Here is a 14,263-nt window from a genome sequence, read left to right on the forward strand (position 1 = left end):
TCAACTCAACGGTCTTATACTCTTTTCTTCTTTAAGTTTCAGAACATAATTATGCTCTCGAATTCTGGGCAACCTAGAGGACTAATGTTGAAAACACAGACATCCCAATGCTTTTAGAGAACAACCACTTGTGGTGTGTGTCTGAAATGGCACCATATTCCCTGTATAGTGCCCTACTTTTGGCACCATATTCCCTGTATAGTGCCGTACTTTTGAGAGCATATTCCCTGTATAGTGCCCTACTTTTGAGAGCATATTCCCTGTATAGTGCCCTACTTTTGAGAGCATATTCCCTGTATAGTGCCCTACTTTTGGCACCATATTCTCTGTAAAGTGCCCTACTTTTGAGAGCATATTTCCTGTATAGTGCCCTACTTATGGCACCATATTCCCTGTATAGTGCCCTACTTTTGAGAGCATATTCCCTGTATAGTGCCCTACTTTTGAGAGCATATTCCCTGTATAGTGCCCTACTTTTGAGAGCATATTCTCTGTATAGTGCCCTACTTTTGAGAGCATATTTCCTGTATAGTGCCCTACTTTTGAGAGCATATTCCCTGTATAGTGCCCTACATTTGAGAGCATATTCCCTGTATAGTGCCCTACTTTTGGCACCATATTCTCTGTAAAGTGCCCTACTTTTGAGAGCATATTTCCTGTATAGTGCCCTACTTATGGCACCATATTCCCTGTATAGTGCCCTACTTTTGAGAGCATATTCCCTGTATAGTGCCCTACTTTTGAGAGCATATTCCCTGTATAGTGCCCTACTTTTGAGAGCATATTCTCTGTATAGTGCCCTACTTTTGAGAGCATATTTCCTGTATAGTGCCCTACTTATGGCACCATATTCCCTGTATAGTGCCCTACTTTTGAGAGCATATTCCCTGTATAGTGCCCTACTTTTGAGAGCATATTCCCTGTATAGTGCACTACTTTTGAGAGCATATTCCCTGTATAGTGCCCTACTTTTGAGAGCATATTCCCTGTATAGTGCCCTACTTTTGGCACCATATTCTCTGTAAAGTGCCCTACTTTTGGCACTATATTCTCTGTAAAGTGCACTACTTTTGAGAGCATATTCGCTGTATAGTGCACTACTTTTGAGAGCATATTCCCTGTATAGTGCCCTACTTTTGAGAGCATATTCCCTGTATAGTGCCCTACTTTTGGCACCATATTCTCTGTAAAGTGCCCTACTTTTGGCACCATATTCTCTGTAAAGTGCCCTACATTTGAGAGCATATTCCCTGTATAGTGCCCTACTTTTGGCACCATATTCCCTGTATAGTGCCCTACTTTTGGCACCATATTCTCTGTAAAGTGCCCTACTTTTGGCACCATATTCTCTGTAAAGCGCCCTACTTTTGGCACCATATTCCCTGTATAGTGCCCTACTTTTGAGAGCATATTCTCTGTATAGTGCCCTACTTTTGAGAGCATATTCCCTGTATAGTGCCCTACTTTTGGCACCATATTCCCTGTATAGTGCCCTACTTTTGAGAGCATATTCCCTATATAGTGCCCTACTTTTGGCACCATATTCTCTGTAAAGCGCCCTACTTTTGGCACCATATTCTCTGTAAAGTGCCCTACTTTTGAGAGCATATTCCCTGTATAGTGCCCTACTTTTGGCACCATATTCCCTGTATAGTGCCCTACTTTTGGCACCATATTCTCTGTATAGTGCCCTACTTTTGAGAGCATATTTCCTGTATAGTGCCCTACTTATGGCACCATATTCCCTGTATAGTGCCCTACTTTTGAGAGCATATTCCCTGTATAGTGCCGTACTTTTGAGAGCATATTCCCTGTATGGTGCCCTACTTTTGAGAGCATATTCCCTGTATAGTGCACTACTTTTGAGAGCATATTCCCTGTATAGTGCCCTACTTTTGAGAGCATATTCCCTGTATAGTGCCCTACTTTTGAGAGCATATTCCCTGTATAGTGCCCTACTTTTGAGAGCATATTCCCTGTATAGTGCCCTACTTTTGAGAGCATATTCCCTGTAAAGTGCCCTACATTTGAGAGCATATTCCCTGTATAGCGCCCTACTTTTGGCACCATATTCCCTGTATAGTGCCCTACTTTTGGCACCATATTCTCTGTAAAGTGCCCTACTTTTGGCACCATATTCCCTGTATAGTGCCCTACGTTTGAGAGCATATTCCCTGTATAGTGCCCTACTTTTGAGAGCATATTCCCTGTATAGTGCCCTACTTTTGGCACCATATTCCCTGTATAGTGCCCTACTTTTGAGAGCATATTCCCTGTATAGTGCCCTACTTTTGGCACCATATTCTCTGTAAAGCGCCCTACTTTTGGCACCATATTCTCTGTAAAGTGCCCTACTTTTGAGAGCATATTCCCTGTATAGTGCCCTACTTTTGGCACCATATTCCCTGTATAGTGCCCTACTTTTGGCACCATATTCTCTGTATAGTGCCCTACTTTTGAGAGCATATTTCCTGTATAGTGCCCTACTTATGGCACCATATTCTCTGTAAAGTGCACTACTTTTGAGAGCATATTCGCTGTATAGTGCACTACTTTTGAGAGCATATTCCCTGTATAGTGCCTTACTTTTGAGAGCATATTCCCTGTATAGTGCCCTACTTTTGAGAGCATATTCCCTGTATAGTGCCCTACTTTTGAGAGCATATTCCCTGTATAGTGCCCTACTTTTGAGAGCATATTCCCTGTATAGTGCCCTACTTTTGAGAGCATATTCTCTGTATAGTGCCCTACTTTTGAGAGCATATTCCCTCTGTATAGTGCACTACTTTTGAGAGCATATTCCCTGTATAGTGCCCTACTTTTGAGAGCATATTCCCTGTATAGTGCCCTACTTTTGGCACCATATTCTCTGTAAAGTGCCCTACTTTTGGCACCATATTCTCTGTAAAGTGCCCTACTTTTGGCACCATATTCTCTGTAAAGTGCACTACTTTTGAGAGCATATTCGCTGTATAGTGCACTACTTTTGAGAGCATATTCCCTGTATAGTGCCTTACTTTTGAGAGCATATTCCCTGTATAGTGCCCTACTTTTGAGAGCATATTCCCTGTATAGTGCCCTACTTTTGAGAGCATATTCCCTGTATAGTGCCCTACTTTTGGCACCATATTCTCTGTATAGTGCCCTACTTTTGAGAGCATATTTCCTGTATAGTGCCCTACTTATGGCACCATATTCCCTGTATAGTGCCCTACTTTTGAGAGCATATTCCCTGTATAGTGCCCTACTTTTGAGAGCATATTCCCTGTATAGTGCACTACTTTTGAGAGCATATTCCCTGTATAGTGCCCTACTTTTGAGAGCATATTCCCTGTATAGTGCCCTACTTTTGGCACCATATTCTCTGTAAAGTGCCCTACTTTTGGCACCATATTCTCTGTAAAGTGCCTTACTTTTGAGAGCATATTCCCTGTATAGTGCCCTACTTTTGGCACCATATTCCCTGTATAGTGCCCTACTTTTGGCACCATATTCTCTGTATAGTGCCCTACTTTTGAGAGCATATTTCCTGTATAGTGCCCTACTTATGGCACCATATTCCCTGTATAGTGCCCTACTTTTGAGAGCATATTCCCTGTATAGTGCCCTACTTTTGAGAGCATATTCCCTGTATAGTGCACTACTTTTGAGAGCATATTCCCTGTATAGTGCATTACTTTGGCCCTCGCCAGAAGTAGTGTACTACAAAGGGAAAAGTGTACCATTTGAGATGCAACCAATGAGTAACATCTTGACGGTGTCTCAGATGGCGGCAGGCAGACAGCCCTCCTCTGTGTTTGGGCAGGTGCTCAATTTCCCCACTCTAATTACCCATACTGCACCACTGGGCTCTTTCTTCATTAAGAGGTTGTGAACTCTAAGGGGACACTAGAAGTCGCACAGTGCTGATTCTGTGAGAGCGTCACCTCACTTATCTGGCCCATCCTACACAGCAAGAGGCTTATTGTCTCTATTATATACAGTAGTACAGTTACTTCAGAATTCACCATTGATCAATTAAAACCAGCTCAAGCCTTTGTTTCTTTTTCATATTGATACACTGTCACTTTCATTTCATTTTTCTGACACTATCCCTCCTTCTCACTCCCTCCCTCAGTCCTCTGTCACCAGCCTCCCCTCCCTCCCTCCCTCCCTCCCTCCCTCCAGCCTCATATTTTCTCTCCTCTTCTCCCTCTCTGTTCTCTCCCTCACTCCCCCTGTCCTCTCATCTGTCACCAGCCTCATCTCTCTCGCTCCTTCTCCCTCCCTCCCTCACTCTGTTCCCTCCCTCACTCCCTTTGTCCTCTCCTGTCACCAGCCTCATCTTCTCTATCTCCTTCTCCCTCCCTCCCTCACTCCCTTCGTCCTCTCCTGTCACCAGTCTCATCTTCTCACTCTCTGGATCATCCTTATCCTCTGCATTTCTCCTTCTCTTCATCTGTCTCTGTTCTCTGTTCCCTCCCTCCCTGATACTGATAATTATTCTAATTGGTGATATAATTGTGTTTTAATGTATATTTTTTCCCGGAAGCTCCACCATAGTTATCGTCGCTGGTTGCTTCTCTGGAGAGGACCAGAAAGGACTGTATAACTGTGATAAGGATATCTGTTTTCTTAAATGGCGGTGGCACTGGGAAATGTTTTTCTTTCGTTCTTCTGTGACAGTGTTGATCATGGAGAGAGTGATACAACATAATACTCTGAGTGCCCCCCCCCACACACACACACACCCTACTTTTCCTCACTCACACATTAGCAAGTTACTTGTTTGTTACAGAACGATGGAAGCACCATTGAGATAAACCATTTTAATGGTTTGTTTTGAGCATTTTTATTTTTTATTTCACCTTTATTTAACCAGGTAGTCCAGTTGAGAACAAGCATGATCGATTGTAATACATGGTTTATGATAGTGTACTGTAGTTTTGTATAGCACGTCTCTAGAGTACTGGGCTGCTCAAATTACATTTAGTTGGTATAGTTCTCCATTCAGGTCATGGAAGCCATTTTCTTAAGTAGGTGGCATGAATATGCTTCCGCAGGCCCTCATCAGCTCCTATTACACACTGTTTCCTGGTATAGCCTTTGAGAGGAATCTCAACATCGTTGGAGACCATTTTAAGATGATCCTATACGTTTCCTAAAGCGGCTTTCTTAGGAGTTTCCTTACAGGCCCCACACTGAGTAAGCATGTGGGGACCTCAAGGCATAGTAGGCGACTGTTCTGAGAGGAAGTGGGATGACGTAGATGATCTGTGATACGAGAGGTTCAACAGGGTAATACGGAGCACCATTTTTGGTCACAGTGTCACATAGTCTATTTATGTTTTAAGGTTCACACTAAAAGACTGGGAGGATGACATGGTAATACGATTAGCTATCTATCCGTATCTTACTAGACACCTCGCCGCCATATGACAGGGTAAATAAAGTGTGGGGGATCCCTGTGGAGCTGACTGTAGCTTCAGCCCTGATTATCAGTGAAATGAGGTTTGGGTATCCAGTGACACTATCAAAATAAACAGTATGGAGCTCAAGTCCAGATCCTCTAGCCTCTCAGATCTCCCTGACACTGCTGCTAGCTAATCTCTGAGGAGCATTGTCTAGATTAAGTCTTGGTTGAAATATCCTGTTTAACCATAAACCCTGACTGTGTCGGACGGCTATGATGCGATATGCTTTGGGTGGCTGCCTGCTTTGGGTGCGTGGCAGCCTGCTTTGGGTGCGTGGCTGCCTGCTTTGGGTACGTGGCTGCCTGCTTTGGGTGCGTGGCTGCCTGCTTTGGGTGCGTGGCTGCCTGCTTTGGGTGCGTGGCTGCCTGCTTTGGGTGTGTGGCTGCCTGCTTTGGGTGCGTGGCTGCCTGCTTTGGGTGCGTGGCTGCCTGCGCCAGTCACAAACACATCATCTGGGGTTGTGTTCCTTTCTCCGTCATCCCTCTACCGCGAAGTAAAAACAGAAAAGAGTCTGGATGGAAATCAAAACTAAACAGCTTGGCATGAAAGCGAGCGACAGGAGCCTGGGAGAAGGGATTTCCCAGAGTTCATCAGCGGTGAAGCAGCCTAGCAGATGGTGATGGCCGTGGAGCGAGTGGTTTTTATTATTATGGCGGAAGAGACTAACACTGTGCTCCCTTCCTGCCTGCTGTCAGCCCACTGAAGGGGTCTGGAGAATGGAGACTCAACAGGGGGTGAGATGGGATGGCCAGGGCTGAGGGGTTAAAACAATAGCACCAGGTGGTGGATCTGCTAGGTGGTGGCCCTGCTCGGTGGAGGATTCAACCGCTTGGCTAACTCTCTGGGGACGTGCATCACGGATCCTCTTTTGCTGATGCGATATGGTGCCACTGGGTGTTGGGGCTCTTAAATGAGCCACAGACATGTTAGGCATGTCCTCTCTGTCAGTGTGTGTGTGGTGTTATGGGTTTGACCGCTTTAGAGAGATTATTCCACTAACAGGTCAGATCACTCTCTGATCACGCCTCTCAAGGCTTAAACAATTGTTAATAGGATTGAACAAGGTCTGCATCCACACGGGACATTGCCTAGAGTCTCCAGTGGATATAAAATGTCAGGCCCAGGGTTTCTGTAATCCTCTAGCTGGAATAATGTCAGGCCCAGGGTTTCTATAATTCACTAGCTGGAATAATGTCAGGTCCAGGGTTTCTGTAATCCTCTAGCTGGAATAATGTCAGGTCCAGGGTTTCTGTAATCCTCTAGCTGGAATAATGTCAGGCCCAGGGTTTCTGTCATCCACTAGATGGAATAATGTCAGGTCCAGGGTTTCTGTAATCCTCTAGCTGGAATAATGTCAGGCCCAGGGTTTCTGTCATCCACTAGATGGAATAATGTCAGGCCCAGGGTTTCTGTAATCCTCTAGCTGGAATAATGTCAGACCCAGGGTTTCTGTAATCCTCTAGCTGGAATAATGTCAGGTCCAGGGTTTCTGTAATCCTCTAGCTGGAATAATGTCAGGCCCAGGGTTTCTGTAATCCTCTAGCTGGAATAATGTCAGGCCCAGGGTTTCTGTAATCCTCTAGCTGGAATAATGTCAGGCCCAGGGTTTCTGTCATCCACTAGATGGAATAATGTCAGGTCCAGGGTTTCTGTAATCCTCTAGCTGAAATAATGTCAGGCCCAGGGTTTCTGTCATCCACTAGATGGAATAATGTCAGGCCCAGGGTTTCTGTAATCCTCTAGCTGGAATAATGTCAGACCCAGGGTTTCTGTAATCCACTAGATGGAATAATGTCAGGCCCAGGGTTTCTGTAATCCTCTAGCTGGAATAATGTCAGGCCCAGGGTTTCTGTAATCCTCTAGCTGGAATAATGTCAGGCCCAGGGTTTCTGTCATCCTCTAGCTGGAATGGTTTCTGTAATCCTCTAGCTGGAATAATGTCAGGCCCAGGGTTTCTGTAATCCTCTAGCTGGAATAATGTCAGGCCCAGGGTTTCTGTCATCCTCTAGCTGGAATAATGTCAGGTCCAGGGTTTCTGTAATCCTCTAGCTGGAATAATGTCAGGTCCAGGGTTTCTGTCATCCTCTAGCTGGAATGGTTTCTGTAATCCTCTAGCTGGAATAATGTCAGACCCAGGGTTTCTGTAATCCACTAGATGGAATAATGTCAGGCCCAGGGTTTCTGTAATCCTCTAGCTGGAATAATGTCAGGTCCAGGGTTTCTGTCATCCTCTAGCTGGAATGGTTTCTGTAATCCTCTAGCTGGAATAATGTCAGACCCAGGGTTTCTGTAATCCACTAGATGGAATAATGTCAGGCCCAGGGTTTCTGTAATCCTCTAGCTGGAATAATGTCAGGCCCAGGGTTTCTGTAATCCTCTAGCTGGAATAATGTCAGGCCCAGGGTTTCTGTCATCCTCTAGCTGGAATAATGTCAGGTCCAGGGTTTCTGTAATCCTCTAGCTGGAATAATGTCAGGTCCAGGGTTTCTGTCATCCTCTAGCTGGAATGGTTTCTGTAATCCTCTAGCTGGAATAATGTCAGGCCCAGGGTTTATGTAATCCTCTAGCTGGAATAATGTCAGGCCCAGGGTTTCTGTCATCCACTAGATGGAATAATGTCAGGCCCAGGGTTTCTGTCATCCACTAGATAGAATAATGTCAGGCCCAGGGTTTCTGTAATCCTCTAGCTGGAATAATGTCAGGCCCAGGGTTTCTGTAATCCACTAGATGGAATAATGTCAGGCCCAGGGTTTCTGTAATCCTCTAGCTGGAATAATGTCAGGCCCAGGGTTTCTGTAATCCACTAGATGGAATAATGTCAGGCCCAGGGTTTCTGTAATCCACTAGATGGAATAATGTCAGGCCCAGGGTTTCTGTCATCCACTAGATGGAATAATGTCAGGCCCAGGGTTTCTGTCATCCACTAGATGGAATAATATCAGGCCCAGGGGTTCTGTAATCCTCTAGCTGGAATAATATCAGGCCCAGGGTTTCTGTCATCCACTAGATGGAATAATATCAGGCCCAGGGTTTCTGTCATCCACTAGATGGAATAATATCAGGCCCAGGGTTTCTGTCATCCACTAGATGAAATAATATCAGGCCCAGGGTTTCTGTAATCCTCTAGCTGGAATAATATCAGGCCCAGGGTTTCTGTCATCCACTAGATGGAATAATGTCAGGCCCAGGGTTTCTGTCATCCACTAGATGGAATAATATCAGGCCCAGGGGTTCTGTAATCCTCTAGCTGGAATAATATCAGGCCCAGGGTTTCTGTCATCCACTAGATGGAATAATATCAGGCCCAGGGTTTCTGTCATCCACTAGATGGAATAATATCAGGCCCAGGGTTTCTGTCATCCACTAGATGGAATAATATCAGGCCCAGGGTTTCTGTCATCCACTAGATGGAATAATATCAGGCCCAGGGTTTCTGTCATCCACTAGATGGAATAATATCAGGCCCAGGGTTTCTGTCATCCACTAGATGGAATAATATCAGGCCCAGGGTTTGTCATCCACTAGATGGAATAATATCAGGCCCAGGGTTTCTGTCATCCACTAGATGGAATAATATCAGGCCCAGGGTTTCTGTCATCCACTAGATGGAATAATATCAGGCCCAGGGTTTCTGTCATCCACTAGATGGAATAATATAAGGCCCAGGGTTTCTGTCATCCACTAGATGGAATAATATCAGGCCCAGGGTTTCTGTCATCCACTAGATGGAATAATATCAGGCCCAGGGTTTCTGTAATCCACTAGATGGAATAATGTCAGGCCCAGGGTTTCTGTAATCCTCTAGCTGGAATAATGTCAGGTCCAGGGTTTCTGTCATCCTCTAGCTGGAATGGTTTCTGTAATCCTCTAGCTGGAATAATGTCAGACCCAGGGTTTCTGTAATCCACTAGATGGAATAATGTCAGGCCCAGGGTTTCTGTAATCCTCTAGCTGGAATAATGTCAGGCCCAGGGTTTCTGTAATCCTCTAGCTGGAATAATGTCAGGCCCAGGGTTTCTGTCATCCTCTAGCTGGAATAATGTCAGGTCCAGGGTTTCTGTAATCCTCTAGCTGGAATAATGTCAGGTCCAGGGTTTCTGTCATCCTCTAGCTGGAATGGTTTCTGTAATCCTCTAGCTGGAATAATGTCAGGCCCAGGGTTTATGTAATCCTCTAGCTGGAATAATGTCAGGCCCAGGGTTTCTGTCATCCACTAGATGGAATAATGTCAGGCCCAGGGTTTCTGTCATCCACTAGATAGAATAATGTCAGGCCCAGGGTTTCTGTAATCCTCTAGCTGGAATAATGTCAGGCCCAGGGTTTCTGTAATCCACTAGATGGAATAATGTCAGGCCCAGGGTTTCTGTAATCCTCTAGCTGGAATAATGTCAGGCCCAGGGTTTCTGTAATCCACTAGATGGAATAATGTCAGGCCCAGGGTTTCTGTAATCCACTAGATGGAATAATGTCAGGCCCAGGGTTTATGTAATCCTCTAGCTGGAATGGTTTCTGTAATCCACTAGCTGGAATAATATCAGGCCCAGGGTTTCTGTCATCCACTAGATGAAATAATATCAGGCCCAGGGTTTCTGTAATCCTCTAGCTGGAATAATATCAGGCCCAGGGTTTCTGTCATCCACTAGATGGAATAATGTCAGGCCCAGGGTTTCTGTCATCCACTAGATGGAATAATATCAGGCCCAGGGGTTCTGTAATCCTCTAGCTGGAATAATATCAGGCCCAGGGTTTCTGTCATCCACTAGATGGAATAATATCAGGCCCAGGGTTTCTGTCATCCACTAGATGGAATAATATCAGGCCCAGGGTTTCTGTCATCCACTAGATGGAATAATATCAGGCCCAGGGTTTCTGTCATCCACTAGATGGAATAATATCAGGCCCAGGGTTTCTGTCATCCACTAGATGGAATAATATCAGGCCCAGGGTTTCTGTCATCCACTAGATGGAATAATATCAGGCCCAGGGTTTGTCATCCACTAGATGGAATAATATCAGGCCCAGGGTTTCTGTCATCCACTAGATGGAATAATATCAGGCCCAGGGTTTCTGTCATCCACTAGATGGAATAATATCAGGCCCAGGGTTTCTGTCATCCACTAGATGGAATAATATCAGGCCCAGGGTTTCTGTCATCCACTAGATGGAATAATATCAGGCCCAGGGTTTCTGTCATCCACTAGATGGAATAATATCAGGCCCAGGGTTTCTGTAATCCACTAGATGGAATAATGTCAGGCCCAGGGTTTCTGTAATCCTCTAGCTGGAATAATGTCAGGTCCAGGGTTTCTGTCATCCTCTAGCTGGAATGGTTTCTGTAATCCTCTAGCTGGAATAATGTCAGACCCAGGGTTTCTGTAATCCACTAGATGGAATAATGTCAGGCCCAGGGTTTCTGTAATCCTCTAGCTGGAATAATGTCAGGCCCAGGGTTTCTGTAATCCTCTAGCTGGAATAATGTCAGGCCCAGGGTTTCTGTCATCCTCTAGCTGGAATAATGTCAGGTCCAGGGTTTCTGTAATCCTCTAGCTGGAATAATGTCAGGTCCAGGGTTTCTGTCATCCTCTAGCTGGAATGGTTTCTGTAATCCTCTAGCTGGAATAATGTCAGGCCCAGGGTTTATGTAATCCTCTAGCTGGAATAATGTCAGGCCCAGGGTTTCTGTCATCCACTAGATGGAATAATGTCAGGCCCAGGGTTTCTGTCATCCACTAGATAGAATAATGTCAGGCCCAGGGTTTCTGTAATCCTCTAGCTGGAATAATGTCAGGCCCAGGGTTTCTGTAATCCACTAGATGGAATAATGTCAGGCCCAGGGTTTCTGTAATCCTCTAGCTGGAATAATGTCAGGCCCAGGGTTTCTGTAATCCACTAGATGGAATAATGTCAGGCCCAGGGTTTCTGTAATCCACTAGATGGAATAATGTCAGGCCCAGGGTTTATGTAATCCTCTAGCTGGAATGGTTTCTGTAATCCACTAGCTGGAATAATATCAGGCCCAGGGTTTCTGTCATCCACTAGATGAAATAATATCAGGCCCAGGGTTTCTGTAATCCTCTAGCTGGAATAATATCAGGCCCAGGGTTTCTGTCATCCACTAGATGGAATAATGTCAGGCCCAGGGTTTCTGTCATCCACTAGATGGAATAATATCAGGCCCAGGGTTTCTGTCATCCACTAGATGGAATAATATCAGGCCCAGGGTTTCTGTCATCCACTAGATGGAATAATATCAGGCCCAGGGTTTCTGTCATCCACTAGATGGAATAATATCAGGCCCAGGGTTTCTGTCATCCACTAGATGGAATAATATCAGGCCCAGGGTTTGTCATCCACTAGATGGAATAATATCAGGCCCAGGGTTTCTGTCATCCACTAGATGGAATAATATCAGGCCCAGGGTTTCTGTCATCCACTAGATGGAATAATATCAGGCCCAGGGTTTCTGTCATCCACTAGATGGAATAATATCAGGCCCAGGGTTTCTGTCATCCACTAGATGGAATAATATCAGGCCCAGGGTTTCTGTCATCCACTAGATGGAATAATATCAGGCCCAGGGTTTCTGTAATCCACTAGATGGAATAATGTCAGGCCCAGGGTTTCTGTAATCCTCTAGCTGGAATAATGTCAGGTCCAGGGTTTCTGTCATCCTCTAGCTGGAATGGTTTCTGTAATCCTCTAGCTGGAATAATGTCAGACCCAGGGTTTCTGTAATCCACTAGATGGAATAATGTCAGGCCCAGGGTTTCTGTAATCCTCTAGCTGGAATAATGTCAGGCCCAGGGTTTCTGTAATCCTCTAGGTGGAATAATGTCAGGCCCAGGGTTTCTGTCATCCTCTAGCTGGAATAATGTCAGGTCCAGGGTTTCTGTAATCCTCTAGCTGGAATAATGTCAGGTCCAGGGTTTCTGTCATCCTCTAGCTGGAATGGTTTCTGTAATCCTCTAGCTGGAATAATGTCAGGCCCAGGGTTTATGTAATCCTCTAGCTGGAATAATGTCAGGCCCAGGGTTTCTGTCATCCACTAGATGGAATAATGTCAGGCCCAGGGTTTCTGTCATCCACTAGATAGAATAATGTCAGGCCCAGGGTTTCTGTAATCCTCTAGCTGGAATAATGTCAGGCCCAGGGTTTCTGTAATCCACTAGATGGAATAATGTCAGGCCCAGGGTTTCTGTAATCCTCTAGCTGGAATAATGTCAGGCCCAGGGTTTCTGTAATCCACTAGATGGAATAATGTCAGGCCCAGGGTTTCTGTAATCCACTAGATGGAATAATGTCAGGCCCAGGGTTTCTGTCATCCACTAGATAGAATAATGTCAGGCCCAGGGTTTCTGTAATCCTCTAGCTGGAATAATGTCAGGCCCAGGGTTTCTGTAATCCACTAGATGGAATAATGTCAGGCCCAGGGTTTCTGTAATCCTCTAGCTGGAATAATGTCAGGCCCAGGGTTTCTGTAATCCACTAGATGGAATAATGTCAGGCCCAGGGTTTCTGTAATCCACTAGATGGAATAATGTCAGGCCCAGGGTTTCTGTCATCCACTAGATGGAATAATGTCAGGCCCAGGGTTTCTGTCATCCACTAGATGGAATAATATCAGGCCCAGGGGTTCTGTAATCCTCTAGCTGGAATAATATCAGGCCCAGGGTTTCTGTCATCCACTAGATGGAATAATATCAGGCCCAGGGTTTCTGTCATCCACTAGATGGAATAATATCAGGCCCAGGGTTTCTGTCATCCACTAGATGAAATAATATCAGGCCCAGGGTTTCTGTAATCCTCTAGCTGGAATAATATCAGGCCCAGGGTTTCTGTCATCCACTAGATGGAATAATGTCAGGCCCAGGGTTTCTGTCATCCACTAGATGGAATAATATCAGGCCCAGGGGTTCTGTAATCCTCTAGCTGGAATAATATCAGGCCCAGGGTTTCTGTCATCCACTAGATGGAATAATATCAGGCCCAGGGTTTCTGTCATCCACTAGATGGAATAATATCAGGCCCAGGGTTTCTGTCATCCACTAGATGGAATAATATCAGGCCCAGGGTTTCTGTCATCCACTAGATGGAATAATATCAGGCCCAGGGTTTCTGTCATCCACTAGATGGAATAATATCAGGCCCAGGGTTTCTGTCATCCACTAGATGGAATAATATCAGGCCCAGGGTTTGTCATCCACTAGATGGAATAATATCAGGCCCAGGGTTTCTGTCATCCACTAGATGGAATAATATCAGGCCCAGGGTTTCTGTCATCCACTAGATGGAATAATATCAGGCCCAGGGTTTCTGTCATCCACTAGATGGAATAATATCAGGCCCAGGGTTTCTGTCATCCACTAGATGGAATAATATCAGGCCCAGGGTTTCTGTCATCCACTAGATGGAATAATATCAGGCCCAGGGTTTCTGTAATCCACTAGATGGAATAATGTCAGGCCCAGGGTTTCTGTAATCCTCTAGCTGGAATAATGTCAGGTCCAGGGTTTCTGTCATCCTCTAGCTGGAATGGTTTCTGTAATCCTCTAGCTGGAATAATGTCAGACCCAGGGTTTCTGTAATCCACTAGATGGAATAATGTCAGGCCCAGGGTTTCTGTAATCCTCTAGCTGGAATAATGTCAGGCCCAGGGTTTCTGTAATCCTCTAGCTGGAATAATGTCAGGCCCAGGGTTTCTGTCATCCTCTAGCTGGAATAATGTCAGGTCCAGGGTTTCTGTAATCCTCTAGCTGGAATAATGTCAGGTCCAGGGTTTCTGTCATCCTCTAGCTGGAATGGTTTCTGTA

At 45.2% G+C, this 14,263-nt stretch overlaps 1 protein-coding gene across 7 annotated transcripts in view; it reads right to left on the bottom strand.

Moving 5' to 3' along the window:
* LOC109909808 (receptor-type tyrosine-protein phosphatase mu) overlaps positions 1–14,263 on the bottom strand; it is a 309,073-nt gene that overhangs the window by 19,052 nt on the left and 275,758 nt on the right. The window lies entirely within an intron of this gene.

The sequence above is a fragment of the Oncorhynchus kisutch genome, linkage group LG18, assembly GCF_002021735.2.
Source record: "Oncorhynchus kisutch isolate 150728-3 linkage group LG18, Okis_V2, whole genome shotgun sequence".
NCBI lineage: Eukaryota > Metazoa > Chordata > Actinopteri > Salmoniformes > Salmonidae > Oncorhynchus > Oncorhynchus kisutch.